Source organism: Ovis canadensis, chromosome 2, assembly GCF_042477335.2.
Source record: "Ovis canadensis isolate MfBH-ARS-UI-01 breed Bighorn chromosome 2, ARS-UI_OviCan_v2, whole genome shotgun sequence".
NCBI lineage: Eukaryota > Metazoa > Chordata > Mammalia > Artiodactyla > Bovidae > Ovis > Ovis canadensis.
The window spans coordinates 237,210,617-237,225,415 of NC_091246.1; the positions used below are offsets into that span (position 1 = coordinate 237,210,617).

Sequence of the window (14,799 nt, forward strand, 5' to 3'; positions counted from 1 at the left end):
ATAAGTGGAAGGACAGAAAGAGAGGCTTAAAAATGTATCTTCCCAGGTGATATGAATTTAATTCCAATCAAAACACTCATAGATATTTTCTAATTATTGAAATAAATTGATCAAATGCAGGACTTACCTATCAGGACCTGTTAAACCTGTAGCCAAAAGTCTAAAATAAAACAAAAATCCTAATAAGAATTATATCTTTTCACTACTCAGTCAGATGGCCCTGCCCACCAGAGCAAGATCCAGTTTCCCCCACAGCCAGTCCCTCCCATAAGGAAGCTTCCACAAGCCTCTTATCCTTATCCATCAGAGGGAAGATAGAATGAAAATCACAAACACAGAAAACTACTCAAACTGATCACATGGGTCACAACCTTTTCTAAATCAATGAAACTATGAGCCACCCTGTGTAGGGCCACCCCAGACGGGCAGGTCATGGTGGAGAGTTCTGATAAAATGTGGTCCACTAGAGAAGGAAATGGCAAACCACTTCAGCATTCTTGCCTTGAGAACCCCATGAACAGTATGAAAAGGCAAAAAGATATGACACTGAAAGATGAACTCCCCAGGTCAGTAGGTGCCCAATACGCTACTGGAGAAGAGAGGAGAAATAGCTCCAGAGAGAATGAAGAAACAGAGCCAAAGCAAAAACAAGGCCCAGTTGTGGATGTGACTGGTGATGGAAGTAAAGTCTGATGCTATAAAGAACAATATTGCATGGGAACCTAGAATGTTAGGTCCATGAATCAAGGTAAATTGGAAGTGGCCAAACAGGAGATGGCAAGAGTGAACATCAACATTTTAGGAATCAGTGAATTTAAATGGACCAGAAAAGAAGAATTTAATTCAGATGACCATTATATGTACTACTGTGGGCAAGAATCCCTTAGAAGAAATGGAGTAGCCCTCATAGTCAACAAAAGAGTCCAAAATGCAGTACTTGGGTACAATCTCAAAAATGACAGAATGATGTCTATTCATTTCCAAGGCAAAGCATTCAATATCACAGTAATCCAAGGCTATGTCCTAATCACTAATGCCAAAGAAGCTGAACAGTTCTATAAAGATCTACAAGACCTAGAATCAATACGAAAAAAAAGACGTTCTTTTCATCATAGAGACTGGAATGCAAAAGTGGGAAGTCAGGAGACACCTGGAGTAACAGGCAACTTTGGCCTTGGAGTGCAGAATGAAGCAGGGCAAAGGCTAACAGAGTTTTGCCAACAGAATGCACTGCTCACAGCCAACACCCTCTTCCAACGACACAAGAGATGACTCTACACATGTACATCACCAGATGGTCAATACTGAAATCAGATTGATTATATTCTTTGCAATAGAAGATGGAGAAGCTCCATACAGTTAGCAAAAACAAGATTGTGGGCTGACTGTGGCTCAGATCATGAACTCCTTACTGCAAACTTCAAACTTAAATTGAAGAAAGTAGGGAAAACCACTAGGCCATTCAGGTATGACCTAAATCAAATCTAGATTATACAGTGGAAGTGACAAATAGATTCAAGGGACTAGATCTGATAGACAGAGTGCCTGAAGAACTATGGACAGAGGTCCATGACATTGTATAGGAGGGGGTGATCCAAATCATCCCCCAGAAAAAGAAATGCTAAAAGGCAAAATGGATGTCTGAGAAGGTCTTACAAATAGCTGAGAAAAGAACAGAAGTGAAAGGCAATAGAGAAAAGGAAAGATAAAACCATATGAATGCAGAGTTCCAAAGAAGAGCAAGGACACATAAAAAGCTTTCCTCAGTGACCAATGCAAAGAAACAGAGGAAAACTATAGAATGGGAAAGACTAGAGATCTCTTCAAAAAAATTAGAGATACAAAGGGAACATTTCATGCAAAGATGGGCACAGTAAAGGACAGAAATGGTATGGACATAACAGAAGCAGAAGATACTAAGAATAGGCAGCAAGAATACAGAAGAATTATACAAAAAAGATCTTCATGACCCAGGTAACCACGATGGTGTGATCACTCACCTAGAGCCAGATATCCTGGAATGTGAAGTCAAGTGGGCCTTAGGAATCATCACTATGAACAAAGCTAGTGGAGGTGATGAAATTCCAGTTGAGCTATTTCAAATCCTAAAAGATGATACTGTGAAAGTGCTGCACTCAATATGCCAGCAAATTTGGAAAACTCAGCAGTGGCCACAGAACTGGAAAAGGTCAGTTTTCATTCTAAACCCAAAGAAAGGTAATGCCAAAAAATGTCAAAACTACCGCACAATAGCACTCATCTCACACACTAGCAAAATAATGCTCAAAATTCTCCAAACCAGACTTCAACAGTATGTGAACCGAGAACTTCTAGATATTCAAGCTGGATTTAGAAAAGGCAGAGGAACTGGAGATCAAATTGCCAACATCCATTGGATTATAGAAAAAGCAAGAGAGTTCCAGAAAAACATCTACTTCTGCTTCATTGATTATGCTAAAGCCTTTGATTGTGTGGATTACAACAAACTGTAGAAAACTCTTAAAGAGATGGGAATACCAGACCACCTTACCTGCCTTCTGAGAAATCTATGTGCCAATCAAGAAGCAACAGTTAGGACTTGACATAAAACAACAGACTGGTTCCAAATTGGGTAAGGAGTACATCAAGGCTATATATTGTCACCCTGCTTATTAAACTTCTATGCAGAGTACATCATGCAAAATGCCAGCCTGGATGAAGCACAAGCTGGAATCAAGATTGCTAGGAGAAATATCAATAACCTCAGATACGCAAATAACACCACCCTTATGGCAAAAAGTGAAAAGGAACTAAAAAGCCTCTAGATGAGGCTGAAAGAGGTGAGTGAAAAAGCTGGCTTAAAACTCAACATTCAGAAAACTAAGATCATGGCATCCAGTCCCATCACTTCATGGCAAATAGATGGGGAAACAATGGAAACAGTGACAGACTGTATTTTCTTGGGTTCCAAAATCACTGCACATGGTGAGTGGTACCATGAAATTAAAAGACACTTGCCCCTTGGAAGAAAAGCTATGACCAACCTAGATAGCATATTAAAAAGCAGAGATGTTACTTTGCTAACAAAGGTCCGTACAGTCAAAGCTGTGGTTTTTCCAGTAGTCATGTATGGATGTGAGAATCGGACCATAAGGAAGGCTGAATGACAAAGAATTGATGCTTTTGAGCTGTGGTGTTGGAGAAGACTCTTGAGAGTCCCTTGGGGTGCAAGGAGATCAAACCAGCCAATCCTTAAAGAAATCAGTCCTGAATATTCCTTAGGACTGATGCTGACGCTGAAGCTCCAATTTTTTGGCCACCTGATGCATGGAGCCAACTCAACAGATAAGACCCCGATGTTGGGAAAGATTGAGGGCAGGAGGAGAAGGGGATGACAGAGGACCAGATGGTTGGGTGGCATCACTTACTCAATGGACATGAGTTTGAGCAAGCTCCAGGAGATGGCGAAGGACAGGGAAGCCTGGCGTGCTGCTGTCCAGGGGTTTTCAAAGAGTTGGACATGACTGAGCAACTGCATGGCAACAACCAAGGCAGATAGTCATTTCTTTGGAACAAACTCTCAGAGATTATGTAGAAAACAGTGTTGGAGAAATAATCTCATTTAACCCACTCACTGATTTGAGAAATTATTTCTGAAGCAATAAAGGCAAAGAACCCAAAGCCTCAGGGCCAGGTATCCAGGCTCCTGCTCCAGGGTGAGACTCAGGGAGTTTCTCAGAGTGTCTGCCCCCGCGTGCTCCACCTGCATCACAGCCACCCGGGGAACCCGTGACAGGTGGACACCTAGGCCCCATCCCAGGCTCCTGAATGACAGCCGATGGAAGCGGGCCCAGCTTTACTGACCAACCACACTCTCCAAGGAGGACTAATGCACATGGAATTTAGTACCTCTGTGATCATACCCTCCTTCATGGATCACAGCCTTGTCATGGTGAAGGAGTTCGTGTAACTCAATAATCTATGAGCGATGCTGTGCAGAGCCACACAAGACAGATGGGTTATAGTGAAGAGTTCTGAGGAAACATGGTCCCCTGGAGGAGGGAACGGCAAACCACTCCAGTATTCTTGCTGCGAGAATCCCACGAAAAGTGTGAAAGGCCAAAATAGATATGACATGGGAAGATAAGCCCCGTAGGCTGGAAGGTGTCCAATATGGTTTTTCGAGTAGTCGTGTACGGATGTGAGAGTTGGACCATCAAGAAAGCTGAGCGCCAAAAAACTGATGCTTTTGAACTGTGGTGTTGGAGAAGACTTTTGAGAGTCCCTTGGACTGCAAGGAGATCAAACCAATCAGTCCTAAAGGAAATCAACCCTGAATATTCATTTCAAGGACTGATGCTGAAGCTGAAGCTCCAATACTTTGGCCACCTGATGGGAAGAGCTAAGTCGCTGGAAAAGACTCTGATGCTAGAAAAGACTGAAGGCAAAAGGAGAAGGGGGCAGCAGAGGATGAGATAGTTAGGTAGCATCACGGACTCAATGGACATGAATTTGAGCAAACTCTGGGAGAGAGTGAAGGACAGAGGAGCCTGCCATGCTGCAATCCATGGGTTTGCAAAAAGTCAGACACAACTTATTGACTATTGAACTTATTGACTTATTGAACAACAAAATGATCATACCATGAAAGCTCCAAGAAAAACAAGTAAAAACAAGACAACGCTATGGGAAAGCAACTTTTGGAATGAGAAAACAGTATTTCTTATTAGAATACAAATTATCCTAGACTTTTTTCTGACAATTTTTTACATGTTGAAATGTCTTCTCAGGAGACTCAAGGACATTCAGTAAAGAATAAGAACACTGAAGGTAATTTCTAAAGATATTATAAAACTAAAAATAAGCTTTTGAGCCTTTATCTTGACATCCTGAAAGTGGCTAAGAGCAAAGCTCTTATGAGGCTGGGACCTCAGGCTTCATCCACACAAAACCTGAACAGTTGGCCAAAGGATGGGGATGGAGCCAGGAAGTGAAGACAAGGCCTCGGACCCTCAGGACTCGGGAGCAGGGCTCTGACGGCAGCCTGGTGTTGGGCTCTGGAGTTCCCAGAACTTGCAACTTTTCACCAGTTAAGTAACAGAAACCACAAGTTCTGGCTTCCTCCTCCAAGGCACAGCTTCAATTTGAACCTGGATCTTAATTACCAATAGGTATTTATGAAAGAGGCCTTGAAGAAAAATTACATCAGCAGATGCCCCCATCCCCCCACACCAGCATCTATTTCTTTTCACAGCCTATGCCCTCTTCTAATGTACCACCTACACTACAGCACCATGAGCACCATGCAGAAGCTATTTTATTTTCTATTTTACTGAAATATAGTTGATTTACAATGATGTGTTAGTTTCAGGTATACAGCAAACTGATTCACACACACACACACAGACACACACACACACACATATATAAGTATATAGGTTCCTTTCCATTAAAGGTTATTACAAGATATTGAGTAGAGTCCCCTGCGCTCTACAGTAGGTCTTTGTTGGTTACCTATTTTATATATGACTTCAGTCTGACTCTTTGTGACCCCATTGAGTGTAGCCTGCCAGGCCCCTCTGTCCATGGGATTCTCCAGGCGAGAATACTGGAGCGGGTTGCCATGCCCTTCCCCAGGGGATCTTTCCAACCCAGGGATTGAACCAATGTCTCTTATGTCTCCTGCATTGGCAAATGGGTTCTTTACCATTAGCGCCACCTAGGAAGCCTGTTTTATATATAGCAGTGTGTATATTTTAACCCCAAATTCCTAAATTATCCCTTTCACCCCCCATCACCTCTGCAGAGGCTATTTTAAAAGCGTACAAGACTGGAAAAAAAAAAAAGAAAGAACTATAAAAGGCTAATATGGACCCAGGTGTGTTTTCACAAAACAAGGTCAACTCCGCTTTGCTCCTATTATGGCCGGTCTTCATCTTCTCAGCTCTAAGCTCTGATCTGCACGTTTCAAGATTACACTACAATACCATACTTCCCACTCACAGACTCATAGCCTTGTTGAAAGGATTAATATAGAATTGTGCCAAATTATTTAAAGATAAGTGAACAGGGAGCAAAATATTATCATTAACTGGTACATGAAGAGAAAGTAGCTCAGCATATCCCACAGGGGGGAAAAAAACCTTCAGAAGAACTTTTTTCTCTGCTTCTGCTTTACAATGAGGTTCAAGGCAATTTCAAATATCTATGATAATTTCTAGAATCAAAAGACAATTCCAAATCAATTTATTTTTACTGTGTTTCTCCATCATGGTCAACACAGAGAGAGAAGAAATATCACAACATGCTCTCAGCCTCTGAGGCACTAATTGTGTCAGAACAACGTATGCATGATGGAATGAGGCCACACCAGAGACTGGATGTCACAGACAGGTCACTGGGATTATGGATGGCTCACTGGGCAGTGCTGAGGACCCAGGAGAGGTTGGAGACCAGGAATACCTAGCAACACCTGTCTCCAGACTGGGTGACTTCTCCTGGCAAAGCTCATCAGCCTGGGTTTGAAGAAAGGAAGGTTAACTAGACAGATGTGGGTTGTGATTTTGCTGAGCTGGTGCAGCAGAATGTCCAAAGGAGTAAGGATGCTGAGAGCATTGGCAAGAGGTTGGGTCAAGTGATGGATCATGGGATTCTAGGTGGCAGGTGGGAAGGGAAGATAGGAAAGAGTTCTCTGGAGTGTCTAGGAGGAACTGGGCAGGAGAAAATGAAGACTTGAAGGCCCTGGAAGGGTCTCTCTCCTTCCGGGTCTCTCATATTGTAGGCAGATTCTTTACCACTGTGCCACCAGAAAAACCCCAGCCCAGCCCCTTGGGACATGTAAGTTTCTTTCATGTTCATTCAAATACCTTCTAGGTGTGACCTTCACCAGGCCTGTTCTGCATCCAGAACAGGGTTGCTGGAGCCTCTGCCCCTCACGCTGCAGGCTTCTCGTAGCATCTAAGACACCACGTGCCACGTGCAATGGGAGAGGGCACAAACCACAGACACATGGGTCTGAAGGACAAGGTTGGGAAAGAGGGCTAGTCTTCCCCCCGGTAATCAACCGGAAGCAAACTATCCTGAGGAAATCTAGTCCTTTCATCACTTTCCTGGAGACGAAGGGATAAACCAAAACCTTGGCCACATGGCTTTTAATCCTTTTCCTGTATGAAATGAAAACATCTCCTGCCATATTAATCAACAGGAAATGTCACAGCCAGCGATTTCTGGCCTCCACATGTGAATGAGGGCTCTCAAAACTGTGATCCAGCTAATGCTGCTGCCCGCCACAGCGACTGCTGAGGAACTGGGGAATGCAAGAAACAAGGTAGACAGTGAAACAGGATTGGTCACAGATAGCTGAGGGGCACATGAAAGGAATTAATTCAGCGAGCCTAGAGGCTTGCATTTTCCCATACTTGCTGTTGTTCAGTCACTCAGTCGTGTCTGACTCTTTGCGACCCCAACTGCAGCACGCCAGGCTTCCTGTCCTTCACCATCTCCCAGAGCTTGCTCAAACTCATGTTCACTGAGTTGGTGATTCTATCCAACCATCTCATCCTCTGTCATCCCCTTCTCCTCCCACTTTCAGTCTTTCCAAACATCAGGGTCTTTTCAAGTGAGTCAGTTCTTCCCATCAGGTGGCCAGAGTGTTGGAGTTTCAGCTTCAGCATCAGTCTTTCCAATGAATATTCAGGACTGATTTCCTTTAGGATTGACTAGTTTGATCTCCTTGTACCCCAAGGGACTCTCAAGAGTCTTCTCCAACTCCGCAGCTCAGAAGCATCAGTTCTTCAGTGCTCAGCCTTCTCTATGGTCCAACTCTCACATCCATACATGACTACTAGAAAAACCACAGCTTTGACTGTATAGACCTTTGTCAGCAAAGCAATGTGTCTGCTTTTTAATTTGCTGTCTAGGCTGGTCATAACTTTTCTTCCAAAGAGAGTTAAAACCATCTTTTAATTTCATGGCTGCAGTTACCATTTGCAGTGATTTTGGAACCCAAGAAAATAAAGTCTGTCACTGTTTCCACTGTTTCCCCATCTATTTGTCATGAAGTGATAGGACCAGATGCTATGGTCTGCGTTTTTTGAGTGCTGAGTTTTTAGCCAATTTTTTCACTCTCCTCTTTCACTTTCATCAAGAGGCTCTTTAGTTGTTCTTCACTTTCTGCCATAAGAGTTGTGTCATCTGTATATCTGAGGTTATTGATATTTCTCCTGGAAATCTTGATTCCAGCTTGGGCTTCACCCAGGCTGGCATTTTTCATGATGTACTCCGCATGTAAGTTAAAAAAGCAGGGTGACAATGTACAGCCTTGACATACTCCTTTGCCAATTTGGAACCACTCCACTGCTCCATGCCAGTTCCTAATTGTTGTTTCTTGAACTGCATACAGGTTTCTCAGGAGGCAGGTGAGGTGGTCTGGTATTCCCATCTCTTGAAGCATTTTCCACAGTTTGTTGTGATCCACACAAAGGCTTTAGTGTAGTCAATGAAACAGAAGTAGATGTTTATCCGGAATTCTCTTGCTTTTTCTATGATCCAATTGATGTTGGCAATTTGATCTCTGGTTCCTGCCTTTTCTAAACCCAGTTTAAACATCTGAAAGTTTTTGATTCACATACTGTTGAAGCCTGGCTTGGAGAATTTTGAGCATTACTCTGCTAGCATGTGAGATGAATGCAAATACGCAGTAGTTTGAGCATTCTTTGGCATTGCCTTTCTTTGGGTTTGGAATGAAAACTGACCTTTTCCAGTCCTGTGGCCACTGCTGAGTTTTCCAAATTTGCTGGCATATTGAGTGCAGCATTTTCACAGCATCATCTTTCAGGATTTGAAACAGCTCAACTGGAATTCCATCACCTCCACTAGCTTTGTTCATAGTGATGCTTTCTAAGGCCCACTTGACTTCACATTCCAGGATATCTGGCTCTAGGTGAGTGATCACACCTTCGTGGTTACCTGGGTCATGAAGATCTTTTTTGTATAGTTCTTCTGTGTATTCTTGCCACCTCTTCTTAATATCTTTTGCTTCTGTTACATCCATACCGTTTCTGTCCTTTATTGTACCCATCTTTGCGTGAAATGTTCCCTTTGTGTCCCTAATTTTCTTGAAGAGATCTCTAGTCTTCCCCATTCTATTGTTTTCCTCTATCTCTTTGCATTGATCACTTAGGAAGGCTTTCTTATCTCTCTCTCCTGCTATTCTTTGGAACTCTGCATTCAGATGTGTGTATCTTTCCTTTTCTCTTTTGCGTTTCACTTCTCTTCTTTTCTCGGCCATTTGTTAAGACCTCCTCAGACAGCCATTTTGCCCTTTTGCATTTCTTCTTCTTGGGGATGGTTTTGATCACCACCTCTTATACTGTGTTATGAACCTCCGTCCATAGTTCCTCAGGCACTCTGTCTATCAGATCTAAATTCTTGAATCTATTTGTCACTTTCAGTGTATAATTGTAAGGGATTTGATTTAGGTCATACCTGAATGGCCTGGTGGTTTTTCCTGCTTTCTACAATTTAAGTCTGAAATTGGCCATAAGGACTTTATGATCTGAGCCATAGTCAGCTCCCAGGCTTGTTTTTGCTGACTGTATAGAGCTTCTCCATCTTCAGCTGCAAAGTATAATCTTCCCATACATAGAATGCTAAATTCCTTAACTTGATATCTGATCTTTGATGCTCAAACTGCTTGCTCCCTTTATTGCAAACATGTGTATAGCCTGACTTCCCCCCTACCTCCTTAGAGTAGTTTTCTCAGAGCTCCTAATATGATGTCTCCCAGGCTTGGAGTCCTAAACACTCCCACCAAATGACTCTCTACTTTCAGGTTGTGACTATATTTTTCCAGTTCAGTTAAATCAGTCAGTCATGTCCAGCTGTTTGGAATCCCATGGACAGCAGCATGCCAGGCTTCCCTGTCCATCATCAACTCCCCGAGCTTGCGCAAACTCAGGTTCATAGAGTCGGTGATGCCATCCAACCATCTCATCCTCTGACTATATTTTTGGTCGACACCTGTTGGCACCTGAATCTGAATCTCCGCTTCCACTTTCCTTTCCCCACCTTTACAAAAGCCACAGTGAGCAGATGACAACCAGGGCTCATGTGCCCAATAATCCCACCATGAGTGTGGATTATTTCCACCTGCTAATTTTAAGACATTACAACAAGAAGATGTCTACAAAAGTCCCACCAAGTGCAGGCTAGTACCCAGCTTGGACTGCCAAGAAAAGTCTATAATAAATAATAAAATAGTAAAAAAAAAAAAAAAAAAAAAACCCTGATGTGGAAAAGCACTGCAAACACAGATGGCTCACTATGTACAATAAATAATGAGATCCTGGTTTAATTCAGAATCCCAAACATCAAAACTGGGAAGTCAGACAACCATCCACTTCTATCTGTGTTTTGCTGATGCCAAGCAAGCGCATTATGCCTCTATCTGCAATTGTGCAGTTGACATAATTTACAGGAGAAAGACCTGAGCCAGCCATCTCTGAGTTACTAATGGGATGGACGAAACATCTGACAGTTGCTTGTTATGTAACATTACAGTCGAGTTTTCTGAAGGAATAAAAAAAGAATTAACAACATAAAAGCAATCACATTCATCAAGTATTTTTGTGCATCCATTTAACACCTGCTGACTGAACACTCTATGTGCTGGGGAACCAGACAAGCTCGCCGCTCTCATGCAGTAGCCCAGAGGCAATAGATAAGTCATAAATATTTAGTACCAAACAATGCCAATAAGAGGGCTTCCCAGGTGGTGCTAGTGGTAAAGAACCCACCTGACAATACAGGAGACATAAGAGACACGGGTTCGATCCCTGGGTCAGGAAGATCCCCTGAGGAGGGCATGGCAACCCACTCCAGTATTCTGGCCTGGAGAATCCTAAGGACAGAGGAGCCTGGTGGGCTACAGTCCATAGCATCTCAAAGAGTTGGACACACTGAAGCAATTGAGCATGAGCACATAGTGATAATAAGAAGAAAATAAAACAGTGGGGAGAATTGGTTGGAGGGTCCCAGAACTGTCTCTCGTAGGGGTTGGTGTGTAGAGAGAGCTGAATGTAACAGTGATCTGGAGATGAGCAATTCAGGTAGGGGGAACAGCAAGAATGATATCTGTCTCACTGCTATAAAACTTCATCATTGCAAAATGTCTTATTTCAACCATAATTGAAAAAGACACATGTACCCAAATGTTCATTGTAGCACCATTTACAATAGCCAGGACATGGAAGCAACCTAGATGTCCATCAACAAAGGAATGGATAAAGAAGCTGCGGTAGATACATATAAGAGAATATTACTCAGCCATAAAGGAATGTATTTGAGTCAGTTCTAGTGAGGTGGATGAACCTAGAACCTGTTACACAGAGTGAAGTCAGTCAGAAAGAGACAATCAAATATTGTATATTAACACATTTACATGAGCTTCCCTGATAGCTCAGTTGGTAAGAATCCGCCTGCAATGCAGGAGACCCCGGTTTGATTCCTGGTCGGGAAGATCCCCTGGAGCAGGGAACAGCTACCCACCCCAGTATTCTGGCCTGGAGAATTCCATGGACTATATAGGCCATGGGGTAGCAGAGAGTTGGACACAACCTAGCAACTTCCACGCTCATATTATTCACATTCATTCACATGGAATCTAGAAAAACGGTACTGATGAATCTATTTCCAGGGCAGGCTATATAGACACAGACATAGAGAAAAGACTTGTGAACACAGCAGGAGAAGGAGAGGGCGGGACAAATTGAGAGAGTCTCACTGAAACACATATATTACCATATATAAAACAGGCAGCTAGTAGAAAGTTGCTGTATAACAAGGGAGCTCAAAACGGTGCCGTGACAACCTGGAGGGGTGGGATGGTTCAAGAGGGAGGGGGAATATGCATATTTATGGCTGATTTACGTTATTGTACAGCAGAAACCAACACAACATTGTAAAGCAATTATTCTCCAATTTAAAAAAAAGTAAATTTTTTTTCTCAGAATTCAACTTCCCCACTTGTATCTGCTACATTAATATTAAAACTTACATTTCAGAATATCCACATCATTGCAGATGGGTATATAAACTAGGAAACACTTGGAGAATGCAGTCTGGAAATATGTATCAAAAGCTATTACAATTATCATAATTGTATGATTCAGTAACTCTGTTCCTAAGATACGGTAGAAATGCATTCAGAAATGTGCACAAAAGTTTTTATACAAAGGTATCTATGACAATCTACATCAAAGCTATCTATAAACTTATAATAGCAAAAAATCAGAAATGACCTCAAGGTTTAACAATAGAATAAATGTTAAATGGTTACAACAGCATGTAATGAAATAGCCAATAATTAAAAAGCAGGTTTTTGTACAAAATTTAATGAGATTCAGAAATGCTCATGAGAAGTTGAGGGGAAAGGCAGAATATAAAACCATATAAATTATTCCAACTTGAAATCAATGATATACTTCAATTCAGTTCAGTTCAGTCGCTCAGTCATGTCCAACTCTTTGAGACCCCATGAATCGCAGCACGCCAGGCCTCCCTGTCCATCACCAACTCCTGGAGTTCACTCAAACTCATGTCCATCGAGTCAGTGGTGCCATCCAGCCATCTCATCCTCTGTCGTCCCCTTCCCCTCCTGTCCCCAATCCCTCCCAGCATCAGAGTCTTTTCCAATGAGTCAACTCTTTGCATGAGGTGGCCAAAGTACTGGAGCTTCAGCTTTAGCATCATTCCTTCCAAAGAAATCCCAGGGCTGATCTCCTTCAGAATGGACTGGTTGGATCTCCTTGCAGTCCAAGGGACTCTCAAGAGTCTTCTCCAACACCACAGTTCAAACGCATCAATTCTTTGGCGCTCAGATTTCTTCACAGTCCAACTCTCACATCCATACATGACCACAGGAAAAACCATAGCCTTGACTAGATGGACCTTTATTGGCAAAGTAATGTCTCTGCTTTTGAATATACTATCTAGGTTGGTCATAACTTTTCTTCCAAGGAGTAAGCGTCTTTTAATTTCATGGCTGCAGTCACCATCTGCGGTGATTTTAGAGCCCAAAAAAATAAAATCTGACACTGTTTCCCCATCTATTTCCCATGAAGTGATGGGACCGGATGCCATGATCTTTGTTTTCTGAATGTTGAGCTTTACTTACATACATATATAAATAATATTCTGGGGAAAACATGCTAAAAGGTGATTACCTCTGACTTTAGGAGATTACAAGTGTTTCATTTTCTTTAGAGTTCCCTAAACATTCTCTTTGTTCCACAAAGAGCATGATTGGCATTTATAAGGAAAAAGCTAAAGAGATAAAAGTATACCAGTGTTATAGCTTTAGATTTTTTAGATAAAATGAGGGGCTCACAGTTAGAAATGTACCAGGAAAATATTAAAATGTCCTCAGGAAAACCTAGAGTGTAATTTTAGTGTATTGGGGAGGCACTGAGTTCTTCACCTCTATCCTTGAGTTTGGATTTTTCTCTCTCATTTACTGATACTGTTGCTTTCCCATCACAGTCCTGTGGGCATCCTGAGGTCACTCACTGCATGTGGTTCATAGTAAATGCTCAATAAATGCCAACTGAATCATGTAAAGTTGCAAGTTGGAGGTAATCAGTCCTACTACTTAGAATCTTTTATCTACTGTCTAAATGGAGATTATTGTTTTGCCTTTAAGTCAAAGCATATACTATTCTTAGAGAAACACTTAAGTTGTTTTGCATCAGATTCAGCATTTAGGGCTGTCTCTTTGCAACATCTTTGAGTGCCTGAAATAACTGCAAGCTTTTTTGTGTTACAAGTAAGTTCTATACTGAGTCTGTCCAAAGGCACTGTAGTTAGTCCGTTTCTTCATATCTTTCTTCATTTCTTCACCTCAGAGATATCAAACGACTTAGCTGTTTTAGAATATCTCATTTTTCTAAAGAATTCTCCTTTTTGAGTCTTGAGTCTTGTGTTGGGAATGGTAAGGGTATGCATAATAGTCATTATGATAATAAAAAGAAGTTTGTAACAACTACTAAATGGTAAATAGGCTTCCCTCATGGCTCAGCTGGTAAAGAATCTGCCTACAATGTGGGAGACCTGTGTTCAATGGTAAACATCACTTCATGTATATGCTGTGATTATCTGGGACATTATTTCTTTCTGATTCAAATATAAAAGCTAACAGACCTTTCTTTGAAAAGTACATTTTGCCCCATAATAATCCATCTCCTATATACTCACTGTTCCAAACACTTTTTTTCATTAATGTGCAAAATCTTCCTCTGTTGAAAACGTGCCTGCAATTAGAGTAGGCTTTTTCCCTCCCAGAGATAATGTGTCCCTGCTAACCTGTGTCAAGAGGCCAAAATCCATGAATGAAGCATACACTGTCCTGAACTCATTAAACTGAACAGATGGCTGACACTTGGAATTCTTCCCAGTAACAGAGACCAGAAGAGAGGAGGAGGTGAGAAAAGGCTAGACCACAACTGCAGGTTAAGAGGGTCTCGGTCAACACTCTTGACTCATCTAATCCACAGTCATTTCAGGATGTATTTCTATTGCAATCAGAAACACCATTTTCTTATTTTAAGGTTAAAAAGAGCTAACAGCAAAGACTGAGTACAAAGATGCTTTGTAAGCTTAACTGTACATTTATAGACTTATCAGTATTATTTATTAAAATGTTATCCTCCACAGGAAGGAGAGCATTAGGTATGTAAAAGCAATACTTCAAAATGAATTCTATCCAGTTATATGCAGATAAATGTTTAACAGTCAACTTTCTGAAAAAAAATATCCTGCTTTAAA

At 41.7% G+C, this 14,799-nt stretch overlaps 1 protein-coding gene across 1 annotated transcript in view; it reads right to left on the reverse strand.

Annotated features, from left to right (window-relative positions):
* The window catches only part of DNER (delta/notch like EGF repeat containing), a 379,213-nt gene that overhangs the window by 299,543 nt on the left and 64,871 nt on the right, over nt 1-14,799 (reverse strand). The gene's annotated exons all lie outside the window — the stretch shown is intronic.